The following is a 12,806-nucleotide window of genomic DNA, read 5'->3' as shown; positions in this document are numbered from 1 at the left end:
TAGAGAGGCAAGAGCAATCACATTCAAAAGCTAGCAGAAGGCAAGAAATAACTAAGATCAGAGCAGAACTGAAGGAGATAGAGACACAAAAAACCCTCCAAAAAATCAATGAATCCAGGAGTTGGTTTTTTGAAAAGATCAACAAAATTGACAGACCGCTAGCAAGGCTAATAAAGAAAAAAGAGAGAGGAATCAAATAGATGCAATAAAAAATGATAAAGGGGATATCACCACTGACCCCACAGAAATACAAACTACCATCAGAGAATACTATAAACGCCTCTACGCAAATCAACTAGAAAATCTAGAAGAAATGGATAATTTCCTGGACACTTACACTCTCCCAAGGCTAAACCAGGAAGAAGTTGAATCCCTGAATAGACCAATAGCAGGCTCTGAAATTGAGGCAACAATTAATAGCCTACCCACCAAAAAAAGTCCAGGACCAGATGGATTCACAGCTGAATTCTACCAGAGGTACAAGGAGGAGCTGGTACCATTCCTTCTGAAACTATTCCAATCAATAGAAAAAGAGGGAATCCTCCCTAACTCATTTTATGAGGCCAACATCATCCTGATACCAAAGCCTGGCAGAGACACAACAAAAAAAGAGAATTTTAGACCAATATCCCTGATGAACATTGATGCAAAAATCCTCAATAAAATACTGGCAAACCGGATTCAGCAGCACATCAAAAAGCTTATCCACCATGATCAAGTGGGCTTCATCCCTGGGATGCAAGGCTGGTTCAACATTCGCAAATCAATAAACGTAATCCAGCATATAAACAGAATCAAAGACAAGAACCACATGATTGTCTCAATAGATGCAGAAAAGGCTTTTGACAAAATTCAACAGCCCTTCATGCTAAAAACGCTCAATAAATTCGGTATTGATGGAACGTACCTCAAAATAATAAGAGCTATTTATGACAAACCCACAGCTAATATCATACTGAATGGGCAAAAACTGGAAAAATTCCCTTTGAAAACTGGCACAAGACAGGGATGCCCTCTCTCACCACTCCTATTCAACATAGTGTTGGAAGTTCTGGCTAGGGCAATCAGGCAAGAGAAAGAAATCAAGGGTATCCAGATAGGAAAAGAAGAAGTCAAATTGTCCCTGTTTGCAGATGACATGATTGTATATTTAGAAAACCCCATCGTCTCAGCCCAAAATCTCCTTAAGCTGATAAGCAACTTCAGCAAAGTCTCAGGATACAAAATTAATGTGCAAAAATCACAAGCATTCTTATACACCAGCAACAGACAAGCAGAGAGCCAAATCAGGAATGAACTTCCATTCACAATTGCTTCAAAGAGAATAAAATACCTAGGAATCCAGCTTACAAGGGATGTAAAGGACCTCTTCAAGGAGAACTACAAACCACTGCTCAGTGAAATCAAAGAGGACACAAACAAATGGAAGAACATACCATGCTCATGGATAGGAAGAATCAATATCGTGAAAATGGCCATACTCCCCAAGGTTATTTATAGATTCAATGCCATCCCCATCAAGCTACCAATGACTTTCTTCACGGAATTGGAAAAAACTGCTTTAAAGTTCATATGGAACCAAAAAAGAGCCCGCATTGCCAAGACAATCCTAAGTCAAAAGGACAAAGCTGGAGGCGTCACGCTACCTGACTTCAAACTATACTACAAGGCTACAGTAACCAAAACAGCATGGTACTGGTACCAAAACAGAGATATAGACCAATGGAACAGAACAGAGTCCTCAGAAATAATACCGCACATCTACAGCCATCTGATCTTTGACAAACCTGAGAGAAACAAGAAATGGGGAAAGGATTCCCTATTTAATAAAAGGTGCTGGGAAAATTGGCTAGCCATAAGTAGAAAGCTGAAACTGGATCCTTTCCTTACCCCTTATACGAAGATTAATTCAAGATGGATTAGAGACTTAAATGTTAGACCTAATACCATAAAAACCCTAGAAGAAAATCTAGGTAGTACCATTCAGGACATAGGCATGGGCAAGGACTTCATGTCTAAAACACTAAAAGCAACGGCAGCAAAAGCCATAATTGACAAATGGGATCTAATTAAACTAAAGAGCTTTTGCACAGCAAAAGAAACTACCATCAGAGTGAACAGGCAACCTACAGAATGGGAGAAAATTTTTGCAACCCACTCATCTGACAAAGGGCTAATATCCAGAATCTACAAAGAACTCAAACAAATATACGAGAAAAAAACAAACAACCCCATCAAAAAGTGGGGAAAGGATATGAACAGACATTTCTCAAAAGAAGATATTCATACAGCCAACAGACACATGAAAAAATGCTCATCATCACTGGCCATCAGAGAAATGCAAATCAAAACCACAATGAGATACCATCTCACACCAGTTAGAATGGCAATCATTAAGAAGTCAGGAAACAACAGGTGTTGGAGAGGATGTGGAGAAATAGGAACACTTTTACACTGTTGGTGGGATTGTAAACTAGTTCAACCATTATGGAAAACAGTATGGCAATTCCTCAAGGATCTAGAACTAGATGTACCATATGACCCAGCCATCCCACTACTGGGTATATACCCAAAGGATTATAAATTAGTCTACTACAAAGACACATGTACACGTATGTTTATTGCGGCACTATTCACAATAGCAAAGACTTGGAATCAACCCAAATGTCCATCTGTGACAGACTGGATTAAGAAAATGTGGCACATATACACCATGGAATACTATGCAGCCATAAAAAAGGATGAGTTTGCGTCCTTTGTAGGGACATGGATGCAGCTGGAAACCATCATTCTTAGCAAACTATCACAAGAAGAGAAAACCAAACACCGCATGTTCTCACTCATAGGTGGGAACTGAACAATGAGATCACTTGGACTCGGGAAGGGGAACATCACGCACTGGGGCCTATCATGGGGAGGGGGGAGGGGGGAGGAGGGAGGGATTGCATTGGGGAGTTATACATGATATAAATGATGAATTGATGGGTGCTGACGAGTTGATGGGTGCAGCACACCAACATGGCATAAGTATACATATGTAACAAACCTGCACGTTATGCACATGTACCCTAGAACTTAAAGTATAATAAAAAAAAAAAAAAAAAAAAAAAAAAAAAAAAAACATAATTGCCATATAAGCAATTTTTTTTTTTTTTTTTTTTTGTGGGGGCGGGAGCTGGGAATGTGGCACAGGTAACTAAAATGACCCTATGGCATTTACAATTTCTGCTATACCTCTTTATACAACCTCTAGCCATAAATACTTCTATGTCAAATCCCTCAAAGCCTACCCATTGCATTATGACTCATTGTAACTAAGCTCCAAATGCTTTCACAGGCAGTCAGTGCTTCAATGATTGACTCGTCCCTTCCTACTGTAACCACATCTTGTACAATTTGCCTGGGTATTGACTTGCTTCCACCGTGGGAGACTGCTTTCAGTACTGCCATGGCACTGTGATCATTACCACTTCAGAACTTTAACATTCTTTTTCATCTTTATCTGGAATTTCCTCATTCCACAAATACACTGAGGGAAAAACATATATTATAAATCCTCAATACATATTGAAGTATTGAAATTTCAGTTCCTGAAACATAATCTAAATAAAATCTGAACAAAAAGAGTGATCATAATTTTAAACAATTTAAGGATTATTGCAACAGACTTTACTGAGATTTTTTCAAGTGTAGAAGCAGGTGCAGGGGCCAGATTAAGACATTTTGAATAATGATTGCAAGTTACAAAGCTGAGATACGAAGTACTGACTCTTCTTTAAAGAAAAACTAGGCTATTCAAGGATGGAAAAGGGCTGGGCATGGTGGTGGTTGGTGCCTTTGATCCCAGCAGTCTGGGTCTCTCTCTCTCTCTGTCTCTCTCTCTCTCTCTCTCTCTGTCTCTCTCTCTCTCTTTTGAAACAGAGTCTCACTCTGCCACCCAGGCTGGAGTGCAGTGGTGCGATCTCAGCTCACTGCAACTTCCGCCTCCTGGGTTCAAGTAATTCTCCTACCTCAGCCTCCCGAGGAGCTGGGATTACAGGCACGCACCACCACACCCAGCTAATTTTTGTATTTTTAGCAGAGATGGGGCTTCACCATGTTGGCCAGGCAGCAGCTCTGTTTTACAAATTAAAAAAAAAAAAAATTAGCCAGGTTGGTACCAATTACCTGTAGTCCCAGCTACTTGGAACACTGAGGTAGGAGGATTGCTTGGACCTGGGAAATCAAGGCTGCAGTGAGCCATGATTGCACCACTGCATTGCTGCCTGGAGACTCTGTCTCCAGAAAATGTAAATTTTTTTTTTTTTTTTTTTTTTAAGTTATGGAGAGAGGTACGGGTTGGAACCTTTAAAGAGAATGAAGACCTCCCTTTTAGTTTAGAAGATACTTGGACATGATTTAGGTTCTTGTTGTTACTACAGAAAAGTGACTAAAATTATAAACAATTGTATTTATAAATACTTATTATTTTGAAGAAGGGGTCCTTTATTTAACCATGTATGAGGAAATAAAACCTTGGCTTTCTCAGTGCTCATGCAAAACCCTAGCCTCATGAGACTTTTCACATAATATGAGTATCAGATGTACAGACTTTGGTAATTGCTCTGATCTGAAAGAATAGTAAAACTCCTCTTATCTCCTACAAAGGGCCAAATGGTTACAATCTAGACAAGGTCCCTTGGTAAAGCCCTGTCAAAAAGGATGTAGCCTAGAATTTGGAGGCATCCCTAGGTCATATAAGCTGGAGACACATAAGGCTATCTGGATCACAGTAAGATATTTTATTGATATATTGAAGAGCTAGTATAAGGAGTCCCTTTTACTATGAACTTCTTCATAAGGAGAGAAAGACAATTTTTCCTATTGACTTACCCATGTATGGAGTGTCAATACCAATGGCATTTACATAGGATACTTGCTCTGGCCCTCTATAGCATCATCCTAAGGGTAAGAACTAGAGCCATGGGCAAGGGGGCTTACACAGTTATTATTTACTGTGAGTCATTTAATAAGAAATCTGTCTCTAACCCAGAACACTTCATATGCAAATACAGGACAAAATTAATGAAGATAAATATTAAAGAACCCAGCAATATGACCCACTACACAAAATCATTCTTTCCCATCAGGCTTAATTATCTAATAAATGTAGAGCTGAATATTCATTCAGATTTACTCTCTATTATGATTTGTTCATAAAAATCCGTATAGGTAGGAGAAAAAAATAACTGTGATTTTATTTTTAGTTTTATCTTTTGAGATTGCACAGTGTGATGCTGATATTTTGTAGGAGTGCTTTTGCTGTTGTTACTTTTTGTGACATTATTCACCAGCTAGTTGTACAATTGCCTTAAATATTTGGAAAAGAAAATGTGTACTCTTGGTTTCTTTGGCAAAAGGAAAGTTGATATACATAGGCTGGTAGTAAACAGATGTGGCAATATATTACCAATTGGTGAATCCAGGTGAAAGGTATGTTTGATTTCGTAGTGCATTTTTGCAACTTTTTGTGTGTTTAATTTTAGAATATTAATTAAATAGACAATCCTTGTTTGATTTTTTAAAAAATTATTCAATAAATCTCACTTAAATTTCTACTGTATTTCAGAATTCGTGATAGGTACTGGCCATACAGCTGTGAACAAAACAAATAAACCCCCCTCTGTAGAATAGGAAAATAATAAAGTAACAAATACGTAAGCTACATAACAGTACCTTAGAAAGCTTTGGAATAAGAAAATAAGATAAAGTAGTGGGGAAAAGCATCTCTCATTTACATTCGCAGAAGCTCCTGAAGGAAGTGAGAGAATGTGCAATATGACTTTCTGGGAAACCAAGTTCTAGGCAGTGGGAACAGCTTCTAGAAAAGCCCTGAGGCCTTTAGCTGTCAGATAAGAAAAATACATTGTTTGGATTTGTTTCTCATTTTCCTCTTATTTACAAGATTATTCCTCTATCTTGACTTCTCTTTCTTGAGGCTCTCTGCAATAGATTCAGGGCTGCAACTGTCCATGAACTAATCAATGTAGGCAGGAGAATGCAAGGCAGAGACTAATGTAGGACTGGGTCATATGCTCCATCCCTCAAGATAGGGGTGAAGAGAACTAAGCAATATCCAGGAACTGACAGCCCTTCCAAGAGTGGGTGATGCCCCAGTAGGAAGTTGGGGTAGAGCTTCCAAAAATGGGTAACAGATTCTTGAAAGTCAAAACTAACAACTGTCCACTACAACTTGCCTTTAGAACTGCTAGTTTCCCTCAAAATATGGGACTGTAGAGGGAACTGAGAACTGAGGTATATTCTACTCAGAAAAAAAATTTCAAAATATCTTTCACATAAGAAACTTGTTGGTATCAGTACAAGTTTTTCTGATTTTACTTAGGGTTTAATAAATGATGACCCAAGAAGACTTTACAAATCATGGCAAGAAAACCAGGAATCTGCTAGTGTAAAGGCGATGTTATACATAGTTTGTACTCATGATTGCTGTGGAACCAACTATCCAGAAAAGTCATGTAAGCAAGCAGCTTGGTTATACACACACACACACACACACACACACACACGCGCGCATACATGCATATACATAGTACATGCTTTATAGTTGAGAAACTTTCCTACTGTACATTTTACTCTACAAAGCTTCTGTTTCTCCTCATCGCTCTCCTTTTCTCATTCATCAAGGGGAGGAGCTCTGCTAAGCCATTTTCCTATAGTTCTCACCTCAAATCATCATAGAAAATTTGTTCAGAATGAATAAGATTGGTAAGTTATTCTGAAATCAATTTTTTGGTTGTTGTTCTAGAGAGAGTCTCACTCTGTCACCTCAGGCTGGAGGGCAGTGGTGCAATCATAGCCCACTTCAGCCTCAAACCTCTGGGCTCTAGTGATTCTCCTGCCTCAGCCTCCTGAGTAGCTGGGGCTACAGGTGCACACCACCATGCCCAGGTGATGTTTTATTTTTTGAAGAGACGATGCCCGGCTGTGTTGCCCAAGCTGGTCTTGAACTCCTAGTCTCAAGGCAATCCTCTCACCTCAGCCTCTCCAAACAATGGAATTACAGATGTGAGCCACTGTGTCAAGACTGCTGTTTTTTTTTTTTTAAATATAACGCTTTGTAGGAAACGACTCTCTTTTCCTTACTTTCTCCATTAAATAGGAGTTTTATTCAGTCATCTAAGAAATGTGAGGGAGAGAGCTGAATTTTTCAATCCATACTTACTTTTCTTTACAGAAAATGTGATCTGTGATAAATCTAGTTATTTAACTGGGTAAGAATGGGAAAAACAGTTCTGAAGCGGAGAAGTCAACCTGTCCCCACACCTCTCGTCTTCTTTCTTATTCCTTTATATGGCTTGCCACAGTTCATAAACAATCTTTCTCTCTGCTCCTGATGCTTCTGTGATATTAGGAGATAAGTCAGTCCAGTTCTGCCATTGCCCAGTGTGTGACCAGGGATTAGTGCATGAGACAGTTGAGGGAACAGAAAAGAAATAGAAAATTTATGTAACAAGCCTAAGATGTGTATTCCAGCTGTGATTTGCCAACAATTAAGCTTATATGTTTGTTGTCATGAAGTTTCTATGTTCATTTTTGGTGAGTTCAGAACTTAGAAAACATTGTAATGAATCATTTCTACAAAGCAAACAACTTTGTGTGCATTTTATAATTCTGTTTTTAGTGATGCCTGTTGCTTAAGAGAGTATAGTACATAGTATTATTGCAAGTAGTAGTAGCAGCAGCAGTAATAGATGTCATTGATTAAAGCTTGGTATGTCCCACATATTGTGACTAGTACTTGTCAAGCTAAAAGAAGAAATTGAGGCAAAATTCATATAAATAGAAAGTTTATTTGGGCAAATCTGAGGACTGTAACCTTGGGAGCATGGATGCAAGTTAAGTATTTAAAGGAGAAAGGAAGAGGCAGTTCCTAAGTTGTGTACCAATAATTTATACTAATATTAAAATAACATAACCTATTGATTGGTTATACATTGTTCCCTGTATCACAAATTCCAGGAACGTGAAGATAATGGGTGTGGCAGCTGGTCAAGAAACTACAGAGAAGAAAAGAACAAAATGCATTTAAACTATTGCCCTGGGGCATGGCTGCCAGGGTGGGAGAACAGAAGGGTGGAGGTTTATGTGACGGAAGTTTTCTCATACTCTAATCTCTCTGGACCTGATAAATTTTGCTTGCTTCACATAGCTCAGACTGCTCTACTTTTCTTGTCTCATACTTTATAAGCTTTTTGTTTTCCTTAAATACAAGAAAAAATTCACATGTTGAAGCCCTTTGGGAGGTAATTAGCTTTAGATAAGGTCATGAGAGTCGGCCCACGTTATGGCAAGTACGCTTATAGAAAGATGTATCATAGAGATTGCTCTCTCTGTCTTTCTCAACCATATGAGAATACAAGGAGAAGGTGGCCATATGCAAGCCACAAAGGCAGCCCTCACTAGGATACCACTGTGCTGGCACCCTAAACTCAGACTTCCAACCTCCAGAAATGTGAGAAAATAAACTTCTACAGTGGATGGTATTTTGCTGTGTCAGTTTGAGCAGATTAATTAATTCAGGATGTTTGAGTAGTGGCCTTTCCAGGGTCTGTCACTTTAATGTCTTAAGTAGTTTAGTGTAAAGTTCAAATTCTAGTCTTAAATAAGGTATTGAAATGCAAAAGTTCATTTTTATATAATTTAACAATTAGTGCTTTCCATTAATAATTTTAAAATAATAGGTATAGATACCATTATTAAATATACCTTAGATTAATTTATCTATAGTAATTTGAAGTGTTAAAAGTCAACATTTAAGATAGTAAAATAATTTTTATTGTTTCACCTTTTCGCTCTCACATACTTCGAGATTATATTTAATGTGATACATTCTACAAGTTAAAAGTTTTTCTTCTAAATCCTACTTTAATATTCAGCAAATACCTTTTATAAAGTCATAAGATTATTCGTAGTATATGTACTAATTTACAAACATTTATTTTTTGGCTAAAACTTTGAAATTATCTTAATGCTGATATTCCCAATCAAATGAAACATTTATTTGAAAACAAAAATTTGCTTTATTACAGCGCTGGTTATTAGTACTTCTGTAGTTTGTTGCTGTTTTCACATAAATAGAACCCCATTTATCAAATATTATTTTAAGTGTAAGTAATTTAAAAATGACATCAAATTGTTACACTAGATTGGACAATCTTGACTTACTTTGTAAGTAAAAGAATCACTTTACTTCGTTGAACTTTTAAAAAATGAATGAATTACTGCAATATTGCCTTACAATTTAAAAAAGTTTATTTTCTAGTCATTTTAAAAACACTTCTACAGAATTATATATTCATTTAAATTTAGCATGCCATTCTTTCTCTTAGCATTTATAATAATGCTATTATTCATAGTTTTGTTGAATGTTGCTCATTCAAGTTGAATTATTTTCTCTTTTTACTCTTTCTTATTTTTTTAATCACTCTCTTTTAGATGTGTCTCATCCATTTCAAGAATAGAGTTTTGCTTTGTTAACCCATTTGAAGTTAATTTTAATAACTGCATTAATGCCATTTAAATTTATTGATATGAAAATAAGTTTAGTCTTCTATTACGTTATTTTTTCCATTTAAAATTTTTGCTTTGGATTTCTCTCTGTGCTCACCGCAACTTCAAGCTTCTGAGGTTGTACTCTTCATATTTAAAGTCAGTTATTCTGGTATTTAAGAAGTTCATGAACAATGATATACTTTAGTGCTTACCTTTATAATTACATATTCATAAAATATCTGTAATTCCTCTATTTCACGCAGGCTATATATTTTACTATGCTTCCTTCTGTGTTCCCACTGCCCTACCACTTTTTAATTATATGAGATTTATCTTTGGTTATCAAATATCTTTCTAATGTGCAGTTATTGTTGGGGCAGATTGATTTCCAATTGCCCCAATTCTTTACTTCTCCCTGTATCTATGCCCCTTGACTATATACCTTTGCAGTTCCCTTTGAGGCAGAGTTCATTTCACTGCCTCTTAATTCTGAATTTGTCCATGTGACATATTTGTGAGCACAACTGCAATGCTCTGTAGGAATTTCAACAAATAATAAGAATGATTTATAGAGTTTGGAAAAAATAAATCATTAAATATCAGGCCCGATTTCAAATCACATAATCTCATTTTTCATTAATATACAAACAGTTTTATTCTCTATTTTCAGTCCACTAGAAGTTATGTCTTAAATACTTAGTAATAAAAAGAAGTATAACATGTGCTCATTTCCTTCAAATAATTTATAATCTCATATGTAAGAACCAGAAACATGAATACAGTATAGAGTACAGAAAGAGAAATGTGTTCACCTTTTCGTTTCAGCTGCATGGTCATTACTGGTGCTGAGAATTTTATATAACTAGTGTTTTTTAAAATTATCTTTATAGATAATGAAACTGAGACTAAGAGACATTAGATAATCTGCCACATTGTGCAATACTTACACAGTGGAGTAGGAATTTAAACCTATAATATCTAAATGAAAAAACAAAAGTGTATTACTGTTCTCCAGAGAAGCAGAAGCATTGTATGTATGTGTATATATACACACCTTCAAACCCAAAGGTCATCTGCTGCAATACTGCCTCTTGCTTGGGAGGAGGCCAGTCTTTTGTTTTATTCAGGTCTTCAATTGATTACATGAGGTCTACCTACATTGTGGAGAGCAATCTGCTATACTCAAATCCCACTGATTTCAGTGTTAATCTCATTCAAAAATACCCTCACATAAATGTCTAGAATGTTTGACCACATCACTGGGCACCATGCCCAGCCAAGTTGACACATAAAATTAGCCATCACAATATGCCTGCTTTCCGCTACACATACTGACTCCTTAGGACATACATGATTATGTAATATGATATTTCATGTTACCAGGGACTGTAAAGTGCAACAACATTATGGGTTGATGCATTTAGTGAAGGAGTTATTGATTTGTGCAATGCTCAAGTTTTTAACTAAGTGGAAAAATAAATATTCGCATCTTATCTGTCTGAGAGTAAATCTCATTCACTTAGCCAAAAGGATACATTTTTCTCTCAATGTGACACTTCCCGAAGTTCACTTCTGTACTTAGTAAAGTGAAATTTGCCCCATCCTTGTAAATAGCAAAGAAAGATTCAGTCTACTAGAATGCAAACTATTTTGTCTGACCCTTTGTTACAGAGGCAGAGTTTTGAGGCTATGTGGAAATGGGAAGTTGAGATACTTGGAAACTTGCAATTCTTGGTGAGCCCTCTGACATCAGGCCTGGATATGGATGCAAATGATGTCAGAAATGTTGTAAAGTCTAAAAAATATCCCACATTTCTGTCCTCCAAATAGCACAGGCTTCTAATAATTAATAATTAAAGTTATAATTCCTCTCCCACCCCACACTAAGAATAATCAAATGGCAGACAGCATTATAAAATTTTATTGCCAGACTACTATTGAAAATCTAGTGAATATATTCTCAGGATTTGCAGCTTTTACACAGTGCTTTCAAAAGACACCCTAGACCTAAGATTTTTGGTTGATAAAGTAATTATTTATATTTTTATAATTTTCAGAAAACACATCTGCAGAAAGTATATTCCAATGGATATTAAAAGTCCCTTTTAGGAGAGAAGCTAAGGAAGCCTTGTATTTTAAAAAATTTTGTATATGATCACGTGTAACTACTGAAGTTGCTGTATAATATAGGAAACAATTTTAAAATGAAAGTAGGATATTAACACATTAAAACATAGTATAGAGAAATATAGTAATTACTGATAAAAGGAATGATGAGTCATAGAAATTAGACCAGAATTGGTTTAATTTCTATGATCTATTCATATGTACATTTCAAAGCAATATATATTAAATGTAACAGATGCTTTTATGAATATTATTTATTTTCTGTACAGAATTATAAGTGGAATAAATTAATTCTGTAAATGCCACAACTATTTTTAGTTAATGAAATAATGCTGCATGATTTACGTAGCCAAGAGCGTGATTTCTTATTACCTAGCAGATTAATTCAAAGTTGTGGGGTGAAATTCCATTAAGGTGAGAGAAAGTCATATTCATCTATTCAAGTTGCAGTATGACTAATTCACTTCATTCTGTTGTCTAAAATAAAAATACACTAATTGTGCAAAAAATAGTGTGTGTTGAGTTACAGCTGTGTGTTGTTTGGCCTAAATGAAGCTTTGTGTGATCAAGAATCTTTATGCAGTACCTGCCTACTCATTTGTAAACTTCAAGAAATCTAAACATCTCTAACACTACATTTAACATTTATGAAGAAAATCTATCATGCTCACTGGATATATATACACATTTATGACTTTTTATCACAACCTGGCCTTTGATGTGTGGCAATCTCTGCATCTGTCTTTTAATTACCTCTCTTACCTTTTTCACATTAGATATTCCAAACTTTGATGCTTAAGTACAATTTACCCACTCATCATTCATTCTTAGAAATGTAAATGCTTTATAAAAGCAATGCCATTTCTTGCCTTACACATTTTAGAAAACAATAATTGAGGCCATAGGCTTCAAACAATTTTTCCTCTCCTTTATGATGACAAGCCAATAGACTATTTCTCCATGTGGATAGTATGAATGGACTATAGTAAGAGTATCCCATTCCATTAGCACTAGTCTCCGACTCTTCAGGCCACCCCCTAGCCCTCTGCAAAATCCTTATCCAAGGAGTCACTCACATGTGTTCTCAGAACTGCTCAGTCAGGTACCATATGGCATCTGTCAGACAT

The sequence above is a fragment of the Rhinopithecus roxellana genome, chromosome 16 (assembly GCF_007565055.1).
Source record: "Rhinopithecus roxellana isolate Shanxi Qingling chromosome 16, ASM756505v1, whole genome shotgun sequence".
NCBI classification, from domain to species: domain Eukaryota; kingdom Metazoa; phylum Chordata; class Mammalia; order Primates; family Cercopithecidae; genus Rhinopithecus; species Rhinopithecus roxellana.
Note: the sequence above shows the minus strand (reverse complement) of the source record.